This window comes from Thermobia domestica, chromosome 18, assembly GCF_964235325.1.
Source record: "Thermobia domestica chromosome 18, izTheDome1.hap1.1, whole genome shotgun sequence".
NCBI classification, from domain to species: domain Eukaryota; kingdom Metazoa; phylum Arthropoda; class Insecta; order Zygentoma; family Lepismatidae; genus Thermobia; species Thermobia domestica.
The window spans coordinates 180844844-180864869 of NC_137471.1; the positions used below are offsets into that span (position 1 = coordinate 180844844).

Below are 20026 nucleotides of genomic sequence, written 5' to 3' on the forward strand. Positions count from 1 at the left end.
CGAATTACATTTTTCGATAAACAGATACATTTAACATTCTGAACATTTGAGAGACACAGCCATCTTTTGGACTTGGGCTGGCTATTGTTCCATGATCAGGACTACCACCATGTACGCAAACAACACATCTCTATCGTGTTGCGATTTATTTCCACATATTTCGATAGCCATGAAGCGTACCAAATGACACTTTTCGGTAAGCAGATACTTTTAACGTTCTGTATAATTTAGAGACACACATTAAACAGTATTTGAAAATGTTGAAATTATATGACCCCTGCTACCTGGGAACCTAATTCGGGTTTTCTCCTACTTTTGTATAGTAATATACTTGACTTCTTGTAAAGCCTCAATAAATACCGTTTCGAAATGCATCAAACCTGACTACTTCATTTATTGTAAAACACTTGTAAATTATCCTAATATCTCGCTGCTCACAAAGACGAACTAAATCGTACATCACACAAGCCTACAAATTAAACCTAAACTTTACTGTTAGACAGTGGCCTTCAAACTGCTTTAAATAATTTTAACTAGCAGTTCTTTTTTTTTTTTTTTTTCAACTGCGATATTTAACTGTTCCACACTCTTGCATTCGATGTTTCTCTCCGTGGTATAAACAGGATGGAAGTAGCACCTAAACTTCCATAGTTGGTATCCACAAATAAACTTATCAAAATAAAATTTTTTCCCTGATGAGAATATTGTGGTAATTTTATTTTCAAGGGAAGATGAAACTGCAAATAGTTAGTCATAGCAATAATAGAAGGAGTAAAATCAGTTTAATTCACAAAGCAAGAGAGACAAATGTTCAAGGAATATATATATATATATATACCGGTATATATATATATATATATATATATATATATATATATATATATATATATATGTATATATATATATGTGTGTGTGAGTGTGTGTGTGTGTGTGTGTGCGTGTGTAGATGCAGAATATGTCAGAGAAATATTAACACAAATAAAATTTTAACGCATATAGTATACATGAAGCTGCATCAGTTCCCGAAGGACGCTCATACTTTTAGGGATTATTCATTGAATATGTACGAACTTACAAAGGGGATAACAAAGAGACTTTTATTTACTTATCGACTGAAAAAAAGAACGTACTTGTACTTTATATCTGCATGTGTAGTGCCCTTGTACCTTATCTATGACTATGTGTGTATGGGGGGGAGGAATTTAACGCATATCGCATGTCTTATGCACATGGATACTTCTTACTATTGCACTACGTAGAAAATTTATGGTATTTCATGTAGAAGTGGTGACAGAACACACAAGAAGCGCAGATCAGGGGGTTCTCATGTATACTATTACCATTTAAACTTACGTTTTATTATTATGAAAGGTATTTCGGTGGATTTGTAACATTTAAAGAATAGTTTTAGTAACTTCTGCTCGGCAGTTTGTTTATGTAACATGTAGTACATAGCCTACCTGATTATGACAGAAAAATGAAGAACAAATTTGCTTCTGTCGGTAAAACAGGAATTTCTTATATTGAAGACTAAAAGTTCTGTTTTCTTCTTCTTCTATTTGCGACATAATCCATAGAAAGAATAAAAGCGTTAAATGACGGAATATTCGCACATACACACTGTTTCCTACGACATACTTCACCTCCTCCTGAAGTTCATCAGTTTCAATTATTTTTTTTACACGCACTTCTAAGGAGAAATAAAACGCATATACATCACACCTTTAGTCACTTTAATTTATCAGTCACAGAACCACGCAATACAAAGCGCACACTGCAACTCGATACAGTAAAACTCATTTGGTGATGGACAAATAACGGCGCACGGGCCAAATGTAGCAACCTAAAAGGGTCTATCTAAGCCACAACATGAGATTAATCTGAAGAATGAGAAAAATTGGGTTTCTTCGAGAGAGTTGTATTAAAGACAGACCGGCAGATGAGCATTTAGATTCACTTCTGGGAATCACTGCATTCCAATTTGAACCACATTATAAAATACTTCAATCATTAGGGTTTATTATTTCAAGGATGATATCAAATGTGCCGTTCTTATTTTCAAAAATTATATTGGCCCACCTAAGATCTTTTAAATTTTTTGTTAGCCCTCCTCTAAAAAGAATTGTTTATCACTGTCCTAGTTTCGTTCTTCTGTTTGGAAAACAAACGTGTCGTAATCACCTGCAAGTAGAGATGCAAGGGCTCGGAAAAAACGGCTTTTTTGAAAAAAAAACTCGGTTTTTTCTGCTTCGCTTTTTAGCTTGGGAAATTTAGGACTTTTTTCAAAATTTTGCTGTAAAATGAAAAGGTAGATCTTGTTTCGCTTCTCTACAGCACAAAAACTCATTTAATTAGTGGTTGATGTAGGTAATAGGTTATAAAACCTAAAACAAACCATGAATTTCGAAAAGTTCTTTTTTTTTAAATTCTTAACATATTTACATTATTAGTTCCTAAGGATTAACCAATAGATGTAATAATTTTTTTTTTAACTTCTTATACACAAAAATAAGTACTTTTATTTTTTTAAAAAATATACACAAATTACTAGCAAAATTGTAGGCTATTTAGGCCTAGTATTTTTACTTCTAAATATCACACACCCTCTTTTTGAAACAAAATAAAATAGAACATGAGAGAAATACATTTATAAGATAATCTTAAAAGCTGCACATCAAGAGCTTGGTTTCAGGTTTTTCCGCACATTTTTCAAACTTTTAAGTTTTAACTTTCATATACATTGTATTGATATTTCGGACATTTTTTTCATTCATTGAACACATACTTAATAATCTGTTACTAGCTATCAGGCGCTTCGGATCTGCAAAATCGGCAAAATTCCGAATTCTATCATGCAATGACTGTTCCTTAAACTTGTTTAGAATTGGGTAAGTACCGAATTTTCTGTTCATGGATCATATGCGTAATAGACCGTTCATCTGATCGTGTGGTTTCCTTAGTGATGGGTAAATTCCCGGGAAGATATTTTTCGGGAATATTCCCTGGGAAGATTCCCAAAAATGGGAATTTTCCGGGAATTTATGTACAATGAGAAATAAAATTGCATTCTATTACTATATTATGATATCAAAGTTAAATTCGTTTTTATCTCACAGTATATTATTACTGTTGTCCCCAGAGGAGTCTTTAAAATGTATATTATGAACGATGTTATGTTATTTTATTAATATTTTATTATATTTAGAGAATACGCATAAATGGATATTTATTTACAATATGTTCTATGAAAGTAAATATGTTTCAAAAATGGCATAGTAAGTCCACATACTTTTAAACTGCTAAAAAGTGTAAATTTACAAGATTTTCTAAACTTGACTCTACTACTGATATAAACATATTACATTTATAATGTTATAAACAAATTAGGTTGGGTAACTGCCAGAAGACACATGTCCCACCATTATGTCAACATTTGCTCATAAATATGTATGTTCACAATATTTGCAAGATACTTTCCTATCTTTATAATTTTGTATGTAGTATTGCCACACACGACCTTTCTTCCTGCCCATTTCTAGAAATTTCATGCGTTAATTCACATGTAAGAGAAGACCGAGTACCTCTTCAGAAATTCGAGTCAGAGACAGGAGAAAGGACGATGTCTATTACTAACGGTGGTTCATGGTTTATTAATAGTACTTCGTCTCTATTTCTACGTAATTCTACATTACTTACAAAATAGTTCCATTTCATCATTTGTAAATTAGTACTTTGTTGCTTTTGGCTATTGTTTAGCTTTTAGTGGGGGTCAGCTTTTGCACCTACTGTTTTGCGATATTCTATTCCGATGCAGGGCCGGCCTTAAGCCGATGGACCGATTTCTCCCAATCGGGCCCCGCGCTTGTGCCGTCTACTCTATTGTCCAGTCTAAACTACTAAACAGTACCATTTGAACAGTTATTAGACCCCAGAGCAAACAGGTGAGTTGTGGTCCCTATGACTATAATTTGCTCCTAATGTGTCTAATTAATACATACCATTGTGATCGTGAGGCCCCCAATGTTTGCGGGGCCCCCGGCCAAGTGGCTATGAGACCATTAAAATGGGTCTGTTACTCTCGGTTGTCAAGTACATACAACAACATATGGCAATACAGGTGCATCCATGGAGTACACAAGGGAGACTATGGTCTCTCCCTAGCAAGTAAATGAGTAGTTTGTATTAAGTTTCCGGGCATAAGCAAATATTTTCTGAATTTAATGCTGTAGCAGTTTCTTAATTTTTCTTTTACGCTTACAACTTCTGTTGTAAAAATATACAATATATCTACGGAGTATTCTGCACGCTCCCAACACCCCTAATAGTCCCCAAATTTCCTTACACACACCGCTGGGCGTAACAGTATTCTTTTCTTTGAGTTTGTGTAAAAATGTATATAATTATTCTGGGTACACACCCTCTTTTATTTTGAACACTCCACTAACGTAAGTAAAAGTTTCTGGCGTTCTTACTGTTTATGGCATGTGATACTCCCTTGAATACTGAAATGGTATTAAATAAATAAGCCTCAGTGCGACTTTTTTTTTTTTTTTTTGCATATCCTTTCTCTTATTATAGCTACATTAAAAGCACAAAACCAAAGGACAAACATAGTCCTCTCATACGAAAAATTCCGTGGATGTGTTCTTTTTTAATCAAGTCAGGAAAACCGGAAGTGTACTAGTGCATACTGGATAGGTGGCTGCTTATGAAGTTTTTTCTCCTAACTTGAATAATCCAATGGAATATATGTCATTCATCTTCCATCAGTTTCTTAAGGTTTATGATTGTCTCATGACAATTTCATTTTGTTTGCAGTCGATAACGATTTCAAGTTGATATACCGGGTGGCGCACGAAACACCGGTTCGCCACAGACAGCCAGATTCCGCATTATCGTCTATTGTTGCGACAACGTTTGTGTAGTGTGTTGTCAGTTTTCAGTACGAAGGCCGTGAAGACTTTGTTAAGACGTATGAGATAAATCTCAGCGAGACGTATTCCCTACAAGAAAGAAGCGCAACAACGATATGTTATACAATAGTGGAGGCGTACGTGTCTACCAATTCGTTTAAGGAAAGGCAGAATATTTTTGCAAGGAAGTTTTCTGACATTTCTGTACTGGCAAAGAGCAGTATATAGGATTTGGTGAAGAAGTGGCGTACTACAGGTGCAGCGCGGAACCAAAAAAAAATCTAGCTCCGTCTTTTCGTGCACCTGCTGTGATTGCGGATATTCAAGCATGAATGATCCAGAGTCCAAAGAAGAACCCACAAATGATTTCAAACACATTCAATTCTTATTACACAAATTTAAGTAGAATATATGACAAACACAAAAATGGCAACCAATTTGGGAAAGTTAACATAAGAAATAATCTAAATTCAATGTATATATATCCTGTAAATGTGACCGACGTAATAAAAATTATCAATCAAATGAAAAATAAATGGTCAGCAGGCATTGATGAAGTACCTCTTGCGCTTATCAAAAAAGTTGTAAACAGTTCTCTAGCTGAAGCTTTATGCTATTTAATAAACCTTTCTTTCCAAACAGGAGTATTTCCTGATAAATTAAAAGTTACCAAAGTCAAAACAATTTATAAAAAGGGAGATAAAATGGATATCAGTAACTATAGACCAATTTCTCTTATTACAACATTTGCGAAAATATTAGAATTAGCAATGAACAAACAGGTTACACTGTATTTACAAAGTACTGGAACAATTTCAAAAGATCAACATGGATTTATTCAAGGAAAATCAACGGAAACCGCTATTTATCAATATCTGAATTAGGTAAGCGAACTACTAGATAAAAGAAATAAGTGCATAGGATTGTTTTTAGACTTTACAAAAGCTTTTGACTTAGTGCCTCATAGAGAACTTTTATATAAAATAGAGAAATGTGGAATAAGAGGAGTAATAAGAAACTGGTTTCGTTCATATTTGACAGATAGAATGCAGGTGGTAGAAATAACTAGAGTATATGGGAGAAATTCAAAATTAACTACTTTCACATCTACAATGAATAAAATAAAATGCGCCGTACCACAAGGATCAATTCTTGGGCCATTACTGTTTTTGATATATATAAACGATCTCCCGGATAATTTAAACTTTGCAAAAGCCACATTATTCGCGGATGACACAAGTGTAGCAATAACAGGCGAAAATTAACAACGATTAAATACTAACATAGAAAACACCGTAAAGCAGCTAACGAACTGGTTTGATCATAATAAGTTAATAGTAAATTTAGAAAAAACCTTGTCAATAAGTTTTAAATTAACAAACAACAATCTAGAGAAAGGAAGTATAAAAATAGGAGAAAACGAAATAAAACAAGTTAGTTCTGTAAAATTTTTAGGTGTACATATATCAGCAGATTTAAAATGGGATTATCATATAGAAACAATTGCGAATAGATTAAGAAAAATATGTTTTGCCGTACAAACCATCAAAAATACTATAAACCGAAATGCAGCAAAAATATTATATTACTGCTCATTTGAATCTATATTAAGATATGGATTAATATTTTGGGGAAATACTGTAAAAAGTAGATATATTTTTGTTCTTCAAAAAAGAGTTGTACGAATCCTAGCTGGTGTAGGACCCCGAGAGTCCTGTAGGAAATATTTTAAAGAACTAGCTATACTCCCTTTACCGTGTTTGTATATATATTGCTTAATAGAATTTGTAAGATCCAACATAAATGAGTACACAACAAACGGTGACGTGCATGGATACATCACAAGAAATAAGACTCATTTTCATCCACCAAACCATAGAACAGCAATGTACGAAAAGGGAGTAAAATATGCTGTTATTATGCTATACAATAAGTTACCAAACAAATTAAAGGTAATCAAGTCTAATGTTACATTCAAAAGAAAATTAAAAGAATATCTATTGTCACATTGCTTCTATACAACAGATGAATATAATCAATTAAATAGTCACAATGTAAATAGTAGTAGCAAAGTAACAAGATAGGTTCATTTATGTATAAGGTATGCTGTAGTATTGGTATAATGATATTTCAAATTACTGTAATGTATAAAAGTATGAATTATGTTTAACAAATGTGTCTAATATATATGTACTGCATCAATTAACCATGACGAATCCCATGTACTATCGGAAAATTATTTCCAAGTTTGTACAGAATGGAAGATAAATAAAATGAAATGAAATGAAATGAAGTCGACACGGAAATTGTCGCAACAAGCGAACATTTCGCGTAGGTCTTGTCAACGTGCCTTAAAAGATCTACGGATGAAACCGTACAAAGTGGCATGTTTCCAAGAACTGGAGGAGGAAGATAAGCAAAAACGTGTGAATTACTGCACGCGGTTACTCGAAATGGTTCATAATGGAATGTTGGACCCAGTACTGTGCCTTCTTTCAACAAGATGAGGCGACCTGTCACACATCACGCGAGTCACTATTACGAATTCATGAAAGATTCGCAGAAGAAATTACTGTCAGCAAAGGATTGGAGCCTCCCCGTTTTCCGCACATTACTTGTGACTTTTATCTGTTGGGTAATCTAAAGGTAAAAGTGAATGCAAATAATTCAAAAACATTAGAGGACTTGAAGGAAAATATTCGTAACGAGATTTTGGCAATTAATGCGGCAGAGTTGGGTAAAGTGTATACTAACATGTTAGTATGCGCACAAAAATGCATTGAAACACAAGGCGGTCATTCTCAACATCTACTGAAAAAGACAAGATCACTTCAATAAATAAAGTAAGTAAGTACAGTAAATGCATTTCATTAACCAAAACTTTGTGCTTTGTATATATTTTTGTATATGCTCGTACCGTGCCGGGCCCGTTTTTCGTGTGCCACATCGTACCTTTCACAAGTAGCTACCTCGATGTTTTCACTAGCGTACCTTAGGTTTTCCTGACTTCAATTCTTTTCAAACAGATACAGCTGTTAAGAAATCTTTGAACCAACAAATTCATATCAATGTGCATTTCATTATGTCTTACAAATATAAACTTATGGAAACATAGACTTTACCATTGTATTTCTCGTAAAATTCTAGCCCAATTTGATACATTACATGAACCCCTTCCTATTTAAAAGAGTCGAGCGAGATACAAGATAACTGACTTCAAGATTACGGTCATGGTACATACCCTCAAATAGATGTGTACTTCCACCCGATGTAGGTTAATGTTTTTTTTATTTATCCCTTTACCTGCTTTACAAATAAAGTGAAATTTTCTAACTTGAAATACATTGTTATGGCTTATTCTGTTCAATCAGGTTTTTGGCCACTGCGGCCGTCTTTATGGACTGAAGCACTTTCAATTTTGCTTACGCTTGTTTCTTGATATTCCACACTTCCTTGCCAAGTTTTGTCAAGAAACTGGGACTTGAGTACGGGCTTTAAAAACGTGGAGAAGTGTATTCGTTGTGCTCCTGAAAAGGAGCCCAGTTTCGTGTGAAGTAGTGTGTTTCGTGAGGAGTGTGTGCGTTCCTTGTGTGTGTGAATTTTTAGTGAACACAACAATGAAATCAGGATAAAATTTGGTCAAGTGGTTCAAAAATAACAAGCAAAAAACAATAATAATATTTTGTATAAATCACCATTATAAACCAATACACATATTATTTTAAAGAGAAGAACTCTTTAAAAAGTAAAAACTTATGAATCATCATTTCCTGTGTTGCTGTCGTATCATCTGTTGGACTATAATGGTTGAGGTGAGTGATTTTTAATTTTGTCATTTGTGGTTGTTACATAACCCTCGTGGCAGCCTGACATGACAGGTTACATAACTAATAAGGCGTAACCCCAAGAACTTGAAGATTCTCAACAGTCATCTTAAGTTGGAGAAGCATCAACGCGAGTGTAGTATAGACAACCCTCCATACGTTAGTGTGCTGTGGGTTGTCCATACTTTTTAAGGGGCACTATGCAAAGGACACCACCATCGTTGAGAAAACAAAAACAAACAAGAGAAGACTCACCAGTTAGTCATTCCAACGCTCAAGCGACACCTACAAGAATGGAAGAAGAGGAGGCGTGTAAAAGAACAAGAGAGGAAGTATCACCAGAGACACAACCTACAAAAGAAACACACAACTATGACATCCTACAGCTTCGACACAATTGATCAATATGAAAGCAAACTCAGCTACTTAGATAGCTTTCTAGATTGGAAAAACGTAGGGAAGGGTCATCTTGACAAACTAAAGAAAAGAATGGTCGTATGGGTTAAAGATAGAACACTTTTAGAAGGGAAACTCCAACAAATGGAGAAAATAAATTAGGAACTCCAGAGTAGATACGAGGATCTCCAGAAGGAAAAATTAATAATTGAAATGGAAATTATGAGCGGACACAAGGGTTCAAGACGGGGATAAACACAGAATCGAGAACCTTCAGGAGATCATAAAAGACCAGAGAAAGGAAATAGAAGAACTGAGGAAGGACAAACAAGAAATAAGACAGGAAAGGGACATACAAATACAAAAAATAGAGAGCGAACTTAAAGAAAAAACGTCACAGCTGAGGAAATCAGAAGACAAAGGAAACCAACTGGAAAAGGAAAATAAAAAACTGAAAGAAGAGGTAAAGGAACAAGGTTTCATGGTGAAGAGCAGGGAAATGAACTCATTAAGAGAAATTTTTGTCCTAAAAGAAAAATGGGAGAAACAAATCTAAACGAGGAACTAAGGGAAATAGCAAAAAAAAAATCGACAACCTAAAATCAGACAAAATGGAAACAGATGAAGCGTCTATATCATGGTCAGAAGTAGTGAGACAGGGAAAAGAGATTACAGAGGAGAAAAAAATTACGGAGGTATCGGCTAAGACAAAACCGGCACTAATCTTTAGACCAAAACAGGGAGAAACCACCAAACAAACGGCACAATGACTGGTCAAAGTCATTGATCCAAGGAAAGAAAAATTAAAAATAACTGGAATGAGAACCACGAAGGACATTGTCGTACTGGAAACAGCCACCAAGGAAGATATAAATAGAATAAAATCGAAAGAAGAAATTAAAAGTAACTTCAACTTTGAAGAAAACAGAAAAAGGAATCCACTAATGATCATATATGGTGTTCCATCCGATCTGAAAGATGAAGAAATTCTGGAAACAATGATCAAACAGAACTTGGAAGACAACTTACCGGAAGTAAAAGAGCAAATTAAGGCTAGATTTCGTGCAGGGAAAAAGAACCAAAAGAGGTGCCACCTGGTAATTGAAGTTACACCTAATATTAGAAAGTACTTAACAAATAAGGACAAGGTTTATATCGATTACGAATCACACAAGGTTAAAGATTTCCTAGTGGTGCTGAAGTGTTACATCTGTCAAGAGTTCGGGCACATCACAAAATACTGTGATAACAAACAAAACAAGATGCAGATACTGCGGTGCACTGAGACACAAAAGTGAAGAGTGTGATGAAAAAGATAAAAACATTTACGTTCCTTGCAAACTGAGACACGTAACATGTCAAACCCCAAATACGGAGGAATGTGTATCCTATAGAGTAGCCCGAGAGAGGATAATTAGTAAAATAAACTATGGGCAAAGATATCCAACAAAAAGATAAAAATAAGAAAAACAAACCCCCGAGCAAAGTTAAAAGAGACAGAATAAGACTGGAAGCATTCTTAGAAAGGGAGAGAAAAGAGAATATAACAACAAAGAACAAATATGTACAAACAGAAGATCCAGGGGCCGCGGTGGCTCAGTGGTACAGCGTTTACCTCTGGTGCTTGGGGTCTCGGGTTCAAACCCTGCTCCCGCCAAGTGAACTTTGTGGTGGACAAACACCGTGTGCGTGGGTTTTCTCGGGGTTCTCCCACTTTCTTCATTCCACCATTTCATTCATCTCTCATCATCACCGTCTCCTTTAGCCTAACCGGCATAACCGTGGGACGTAAAACTCAAAGATTTCATTTCATTTTTATACAAACAGAAGATCCAGATACAATGAAACAAATACAGAGCAAATTTACAAGATTATTGGAGAATCGGAAGATAAAACCAAAAGAAGAAACATACCTCGGAAGAAAAATTGGAAATACCCAAATTGGAAAATTCGTTCACACATGGCGAAGAGAAATACTTATTTCCACCAAAGAAGAGAAAATCCAAGACTCAACAATTACAACATCCATAGATATTTCAGAAATATCTCCAATATTTAAAGAACCAATGCCACTTTATGAAAAAATGGAAAGACAATATAAGCTTGCCAAGTTGGAGGATAAGCAAACACTAACAGTGGCGTTTAGGCAAATAACAAGGGATCTTCATGAGAAGGGTAGATCTATAACATATCCCGTTCTGGAGGAAGTAGACAGGATGGAATTACGAACTTATGACTTACCGGCGAACGGATGGGAATTAGTAGATTTAATCGACGAAGCATTTGAACGACGGGGAATTTATTGAAATTTGAAAAATGTGTACAAACAACTCGTTAAATATATGAGCGAATATATTTCGACTTCAGCAAGTCCGGCAAGGAGGCATTGGTCCATACTAAATATGCATAATAAATTTACAAATTTAAAAATAGTGCAAAACAACGCCCAAAGATAAAAAATTGCCACAATGAAATTAAGAAGATTTGTTAAATCAATGAAATAGACATAGTAAACATACAGGAACCATACACTGTCAAGCGCAAATTAACAGCATTTCCGCCGAGAGCAAGAATAATAAAGGAAGGAAACGATCCGAAAGCAATAACGGTAATCATGAATAAAAATATTGAAGTACTAAAATTGCGCAATATTGTGACGAATGGACAGTATGCACGGAGGTAACCTTCGGTAACAAATCCTTTTGGCTGATAAATTCTTACTTTCAATACAGTTTAAATATACAGGATTTCATACAGAAAATACAAACAATAATTTGGCAAAAATCAAAGGACTAATTTTATTATTACAGTAGATGCAAACGCAAAATCAAGTATGTGGGGCTCACCGATAACAGATGACAAAGGTGAAATCCTGGAAGATTGAGTTCTACAAAATGGTTTAAGGGTTATAAATAAAGGTAACAGACCAACATTCGCAGGCCCGAGAGGGAAGTCCTTCATTGATGTTACTATAAGTACTATTCAATTAGAGGAACAAATAGTGAACTGGACAGTTCAAGACAATGTAACAACAAGCAATCATGAAGTAATAACATTTAACATAGAAGATACTACCCTTGGAACAAAAGGTGAGAATTATAACATACGAAAAATAGATTGGGAACTCTTCGAGAAAAAACTGTGCTTACCACAAATTGATGACTACGACGACCTAGATAAATTGGTAACAGATATAGAAAATAAAACAAAGAAATCTATAGAGGAATCAATTTCAGAAGACAAGACAAACAAAAAATATAATGACTTTCAGTCCCCAAAACTAGAAATACTAAAGAAGATAGCAAAAGCAAAAAGAAAAAGCTACCAATCTACAATAATTCCTATACTTAAAGAAAGAAGAATAGAAAATTATAGGCTAGCGAAACATAAATATACAGAGGAACTATTAGCTGCTAAAAAGAACAGTTGGGAACAATTTCTAAAAAAAAAATATAGAACTGGATCAATGGGGGCTTCCCTACAAACTACAACACCGTGCTCGTGGGTTTTCTCGGGGTTCTCCCGTTTCCTTCCACTTCCTTCATTCCACCATTTCATTCATCTCTCATCATCACCGTCTCCTTTAGCCTAATCGGCATAACCGTGGGACGTAAAACTAAAGATTTCATTTTTTCCCTACAAACTAATCATGCAGAAAATTAACAACATAACGCTAACTACACTAAAGAATAATGATAATTCATATACGAAAACAAGAGAAGAAACTATGCTTAAACTGTCAAATAAATTCTTTCCAAGAGATGACGTAAATGAAGAAACAGATCAACAACGAAAACTGAGAAGACTATAAGCAAATTATCAGAAAAGAACATGCAGGCCAAATAGACCTAGTAACAAATGAGGAAATCGAACAAATAATAAAGAAATTGAAATCAGGAAAAGCCCCTGGACTAGACGGAATAAAAAATGAAATTTATAAAAAGAAAAAAGAAATATGGATACCTTATCTAACTAAATTATGCAATACTCTACTAAGGAAGAGGAAAATTCCGATTCCTTGGAAGGAATCAAAATTAATAATATTAATGAAAAGTGAAGATAGAGACCAAACTGATGTAAGATCCTACAGACCAATATGCCTCCTCCGGAATATTTCCAAAATTTATGAAAAAACAATAGCTTCCAGATTACACAAATATAGGAATATTGAAGGAGATAACTTGCAATACGGCTTTAGGAGGGGCAAATCAACCGACGACGCTCTAAATGCTTTTGTGAAGAACATTTTGGATCGCAGGAGCGCAAAAAACTACGTATTAACCTTGTTTGTAGATATAGAAGGGACTTTCGACAATCTGTGGTTCCCCTCGCTGGTACGAAGACTAAAAGAGCTAAAAATACCAGAATACCTAGTGAACACAGTAAAAGATTATTTTGAAGACAGAAAAATAATAATAAAAGAAGAGAATAGAGATATAAGCATTAATACACAAAAAGGATGCCCACAGGGATCTATTCTAGGCCCATTGATGTGGGACATTGAATTCCAGCCATGCTTGGAAGCATTAAACAAAAATAAATGCGTAGATAGAGTAATAGCCTTTGCAGGTGACCTAGCAGTAATAACATCATCAAACACAAGAAGGGAAATAGAAGAAAATTCAAAAGAAATAATAAGAATATTGCAAGATTGGAGTTCAAAAAGTAAACTAAAATTATCCAAGAAAAAAACCAAATATATGATTTTCGGAACTAAACTGGCAAGGGACCCAATCATCAAAATTGGAGAAGAAAAAATAAAAACAGTAAGCGAATTCAAATATTTTAGCATTCAGGTAGATGATAAACTAAATTTTGGACATCACATAAATTACATTAGTGATAAGGACAGAAAGTTACCAATAAACTAACAAATATAGCAAGTAATAAATATAAGCTTCCACGAAAAATAATAAAAATATACCACGCCTCAATTTTAGGGGCAGCTATGAATTATGCTGCCAGCGTTTGGGCTCACAGGTTGTTAGAAAACAATGCACTAAAACTGAAAATAGAAAGACCTCAAAGAAATATAATGATCAGAATAAGCGGGGCATTTGGTACTACTCCCCACAATGCACTAGCTGTATTGTTGGGGTTAAAACCTGTGCATTTATTAATAGTCCAACAGGAGGCAATGTATTGATTTAAAAAAGGAAACAAAAGTAGGGTACAGGACCTAATAAGCAAAGAAATAGATAACATACAAGACATAGAGCAAGTAATACGTATTAGAAAAGTGTCAACAAGACTGGAATAACTCAGAGAAGTCAAAAAGAACACATAAATTAATCTCAAACATACGTGAAAGACTAAAATGGAACCATTTTGAACCATCTGCAGGCCTTGTCCACTTCCTCGCGGGACATGGGCCATATGGCCAATATTTTCAAAGGCTTGGCTTAGAAGAAGAAGGGAACTGTGGTTGTGGTGAGTTTGGAACTCCGGAACACTATGTAATGTGGTATCCCCTACTAGAAGACCGAATGAACGAGAGAAACAATATAAGAACATGAAGATTAGAGGATATTATTACTGAAGAGGAAGACTTTAAAGTGCTGAATAGAATTAAGGCTGAATTTTCCGAACGGAGCAAAAAACAATATGAAGAAAGGAATTTAGCAAACAGAAACCAATAAGAAATTAACAGATACATGAATTAGATTGAATATGTGAACGTGTACATGGGGCGTTTCTTTCGGACCGGAGGTCTCCTCCAAGATTGCTGGTATTCCGCATGCCCCGGAAGGAAGCGCGGGAGTGAAAGTGAGCTCGACAGATCCCCGGACAGACCGGATTGGAACTCCGGATGCATCGGGCCGGAGTGAATTTTGTGTTTCGGTGGTGGGTCATCGTGCATTCTAACATTCAGCACATTAATATCTCATAGAATTAAGAAACGAGACAAATGAACTCGGGTAAAAAAAGAAAACAGTGATCGTCCGCGATCTTGTTGCGTACGCGTCGCTTTCGGTTCCGGTGCACACGGTGGTGGGACATAACTGACCAGGGCCTGCACTAAGTGCTCCGAGTGGGTCCTGGACCTCAAACCGTTGTATTGGAGGCCTTGGACATACGTAAAACAACCGAGGAACATATCAAAAACAAAATCATCTCACATGAGATAGACAAGATTTAACAAAGAATGCACGAAAGGAACGGAACCAGTGTAGTGTGTGTAGTGGAATTAGACGTTAAACTGTGTTTCACACACAGGAGTGTGATAGTGTATAAGTGTAATATTATAAATACCAGTGTGGATAGTGCTTAATAGTAATAAGTGAAGTGTGTGTTTAGTGATTTTGTAGGAGAATATGGTAAATTAATAAAAAAAACATACAGGATAGAATCAAATTATATACAAAGGTGAAAAACCAAATCATACAGGGAAAACCTGAACGAAATGAAACAAAGAAGAAGAAGGGAATACTACATGGATGAGCTAAATATAGACTAAAAGCAATGAATGATGACATTTATGATAGGATCAATGTTAAGTTCGACTTGAGTTAGAAACAAGAGTAGATTAGTTTGATTAGATAAAGAAGACTTAAATAATCATTAGAGAATAGTAGTTAGTAGTTAGGATTTGCTGTTTTTTTCTTTCTTTAAGTTTTATTTTGTTTTGTTTGATTGTTTTTTTTATTGTTCAATGTGTTGTGTTTTCGTAACCCAACCTTCGTCCTAGTTCTTGTCCTTGTCCCCGCTCAAAAAAAAAAGAAAAGAAAAGAAATGATGAAATAAAGAAGGAAGAGAAGATTGCAATGAGGATAGCCCGTTTCGGTTAAAATCTTCAGGTGCCGAAACCGAAGAGGCGCGTCTAAGCAATGAATCAATGTCGAGAAACTAGATTTCTACATCGATAGGTTTACTTGTAAGACAAGAAAATTATGAAATACTGGTACAGAATCATCTTGAAAAACTGCGAGGCACAAGGGTGAAATATGTAATTTGAAATTCATTTAATGTCTGCATTTCCATTTGAGTTATTTCTTTGAAAAATTAGCTGCTATAAGCAATGAACAAGGTAAGTGTTTCCACCGAAACATTTTGCAGATAGAAAAACGTTATAAAGAGAAATGGGTATAATCACTAGACCAGCAGGGAGAGCGCAATATAATACACACACACACACATACACACAAACATATATATATATATATATATATATATATATATATATATATATATATATATATATATATATATATATATATATACCACGTTTATTTTAATGTAGTTATTTGATATAAATATCCATGCATCGAGAAAAATAGCTTTACGTATCAAAATTTTGAGTCAAACGAGAATGGAACTCACTACCTTACGATGAGAAGTCCCACGCTCAGGGGCGGGCCCAGGACGGAGTTCTGAGGGCCTGTGTGTTGTAATACTGCTATTTAGAGCTACTTTTTAAGAGCTCCAAAGTCTGGAATGGGTTTTATTTATATATAAAATAAAATTTCCTCTTCTGGGGGTGATAGCGCGATCGCCCCTGGATCCGCCCCTGCCCGCGCTATACTACTGAGGTAACATGAACCCCTGTGACGGGCTCCTGAACAAACATAACTTAATAGCATTCATATCTGTTGCATATTATGCTTCCTTCTACTATAAATACGAGAACTAAATCTATTTTCTTTCATTTCACTGGAAAGATTATTTTATGTATGTAAACTTTGGTGACAAAACCAGCACGTACTGATATAGTTTCAAACTATCAAAATACTGTATCATTAAGTATTTCAAACAATGTTACTATCTTATACAAATAATATCATTTCAGTATGTTTTATTATACTTAAAATAAGAAATTAAACATATCTGCACATTTTTCCTGACTGCAAATACTGGTATGGGGGATCCAACCTGATATATTTGGTTTACTGTTCCCAAAGATGCCTGAGGTTGGACTCACAACAGCCATAATCATTGGGCTCATTCTTTTTTTAGATCTGATATATTTGGTTTACTGTTCTTAAAGATGCCTGAGGTTGGACTCACAACAGCCATAATCATTGGGCTCATTCTTTTTTAGATCTGATATATTTGGTTTACTGTTCCCAAAGATGCCTGAGGTTGGACTCACAACAGCCATAATCATTGGGCTCATTCTTTTTTAGATCAGGTATATTTGGTTTACTGTTCCCAAAGATGCCTGAGGTTGGACTCACAAAAGCCATAATCATTGGGCTCATTCTTTTTTAGATCTGATATATTTGGTTTACTGTTCCCGAAGATGCCTGAGGTTGGACTCACAACAGCCATAATCATTGGGCTCATTTTTTTTAGATCTGATATATTTGGTTTACTGTTCCCAAAGATGCCTGAGGTTGGACTCACAACAGCCATAATCATTGGGCTCATTCTTTTTTAGATCTGATATATTTGGTTTACTGTTCCCAAAGATGCCTGAGGTTGGACTCACAACAGCCATAATCATTGGGCTCATTCTTTTTTAGATCTGATATATTTGGTTTACTGTTCCCGAAGATGCCTGAGGTTGGACTCACAACAGCCATAATCATTGGGCTCATTTTTTTTAGATAGAGTTTACTACGTGTAAACGCGGCGTCAAAGAGGTAAATATAGCTTCTTTTTTTTGGAATTGTATTATATACGCCTTACTGCTATTAATGGTATGAAAATAAAATACCACACATTGCCCCATATCACTTTGCTTGCAGTTTCATATTTTCTGATAAGTTAAAACGGTATTCCAGAACACCGTAGCGGAAAAGGATTTTTTTATGCATTGTACGGAAAACAGAGTCAACACAATAGAAACGAAACAGTGAAAAATATTCGATGTAAAGTCCTTTGCCTCTCTCGAAGAAGTCACTCAATATATCATTGCCATTCTAAGCAAAGCCTCCATGTTGTAGTAGAAAAGAGCGTGAATTGGAGATCATGGGTTCCTCATATCGATTTGCCCTAAAGCAATATTTTTTTACCACAATAGAAGTTATTTTTAGTTATCCAGTCATATGAGAAATGCAATTTGTGTAAGAACACATTTCACTTTGACAGGCACATTTCACTTTCACAGAAATATTTTCATTTTTTTGCAGTTCAAACAGTGGACAGTGGGGTAATGAATAGTGTTTTTCGGTCTTTCATAAATAGTGTCCCAGTGTGTTGTCGTCGTCAACGCTCTACACTAGTAGTTCTCAAAGTGGGGTCTGCGCACCCCGGGGATCTGCGACACCTAGAAATTGAAATGCGTTGTAAGAAAATGGGACTCACAGCTGTTATGTAAGAAATATTTTTTAAGATTACGAGTATAAAACAGTACCGGTAACTATTCATCATGTCCAGTTCTCAAGGGTTTCATTAATTCTTCAGGTGAAAAACTGCTGAAATCCTCAAAACAGTTTTAGGATACTTTAAAGCAGGAATGCAAATACGCAACAAAATTTTACTCGCTCAAGAAAAAAAAACTACTAGCCCACATCTCACAATAGAAATCATTTACTTACCTTTGATATAATATTAAGTACTCGCCCGCACCGATGGACCACTCACCCCGGGCGACTAGGCGACTTGTTATTTGCATCCCTGCTTTAAAGTATAAGCTGCAAGTTCTCGAGAATATTTCCCTTCCCATAACCTGATAATGGTTGAATTGAAAATACTTCCACTAATGTAGAAATTCATGACACACAAAGTATGAATCTCTAACACACAACAAGAACAGCTATTGGAACTATCTTGCGATACTTCATGTAAAAATGTTTTCAAAGAAAATTAACTTTGTAGCTTTCGATAGCGTGTGCGGTGTGAGTATGAAGAGTTGTCTAGAAAGGCACTCCAACATCTGATGCGTTTCCCTACCACTTACTTATGTCAGCAAACCTTTTCTTCTCTTTGTAGCATTAAAACTTTAAAGCGAAATCGTCTTAATGTAGAATCGGACCTAAGATTGATGCTTACAAAACTTATTCCAGATTTCAATACAATTATGAAAAAAATCATTCTTCACATAAGTGACTCCATATTTGAGAACATTGTTAATCAAGTGAATTTTCTTAAAAGGCAAACGACTGATTTTCAGTCTTGAAAGTTAATGTATTTTGAATTGAAATTTCGTTCACTAGGAAAACAACCATGTATCTTTACATCAAATTACTTATTGCATTATTTTTCTTGATCTTTTTCTTGTCAGTGGTCATTCTATTTAGTATATTTTTAATACGATGTGAAATTTCAGATAACATTTCAAGGGGTTCCGCAGATCACTTTCCGAATGAACAGCCGATCCATGTTATCGGAAAGTTTGAGAACCACTGCTGTCACAAGTTGGGTTTCCGACGAAAACAGTCTTCTGTTTATTTATGTATTTATTTAATTATTTTGCGCTCAGGAGACCACATGTGTACATGCGGTATAGAAATGTGAAATCCTATTAAGCTCTATATACTAAAATGCTACAATAGTTTCTTATAAATCATATTAGTCTTACAACATGATACATAGTTATACATAGATATACCTAGGAACGACAACTTATCTATTCATCTGCATGGTTTTATTCATAGAGCGAGAATCTCTAGTTTTTTAGCACATATTATCTTCGTTTAGTATTTAGTACACATGTATTGAAGATATTTGATTATAATAATACATAAATAATAACAACTAGTCATGTAATAATAAAATAAATAGCTTGCTATTGATTCATACAACTATAAGTTTCTAGGTTAAGCATGTTCATAAAATTCTAAGACGGTATAAAAGTGACGAAAGGAGGATAGAAAATATCCTATAGCCGAAGCTATTGATAGAAATAGAAAAAATGCATGTCAGATGCTTCTAACGTTTACACATGAACGTAATAATATTGTTACGTTTATGAGCTTACGCGTTCAAATAGAACTATTATTTTCTGAAAAC

The 20026-nt window shown here is 34.9% G+C and overlaps 1 protein-coding gene across 3 annotated transcripts in view; it reads right to left on the bottom strand.

Moving 5' to 3' along the window:
• Positions 1-20026, bottom strand: part of LOC145675566 (uncharacterized) — a 103608-nt gene that overhangs the window by 33437 nt on the left and 50145 nt on the right. Inside the window, exon 1 of one of the 3 annotated variants that reach the window (XM_081746081.1) lies at positions 1461-2030. The exons of the other annotated variants lie outside the window; for them this stretch is intronic. The gene's annotated coding sequence lies outside the window, so the exon portion shown is untranslated. Of the gene's footprint in view, positions 1-1460; positions 2031-20026 lie in introns of those variants that run through there. 3 annotated transcript variants of the gene reach the window in all.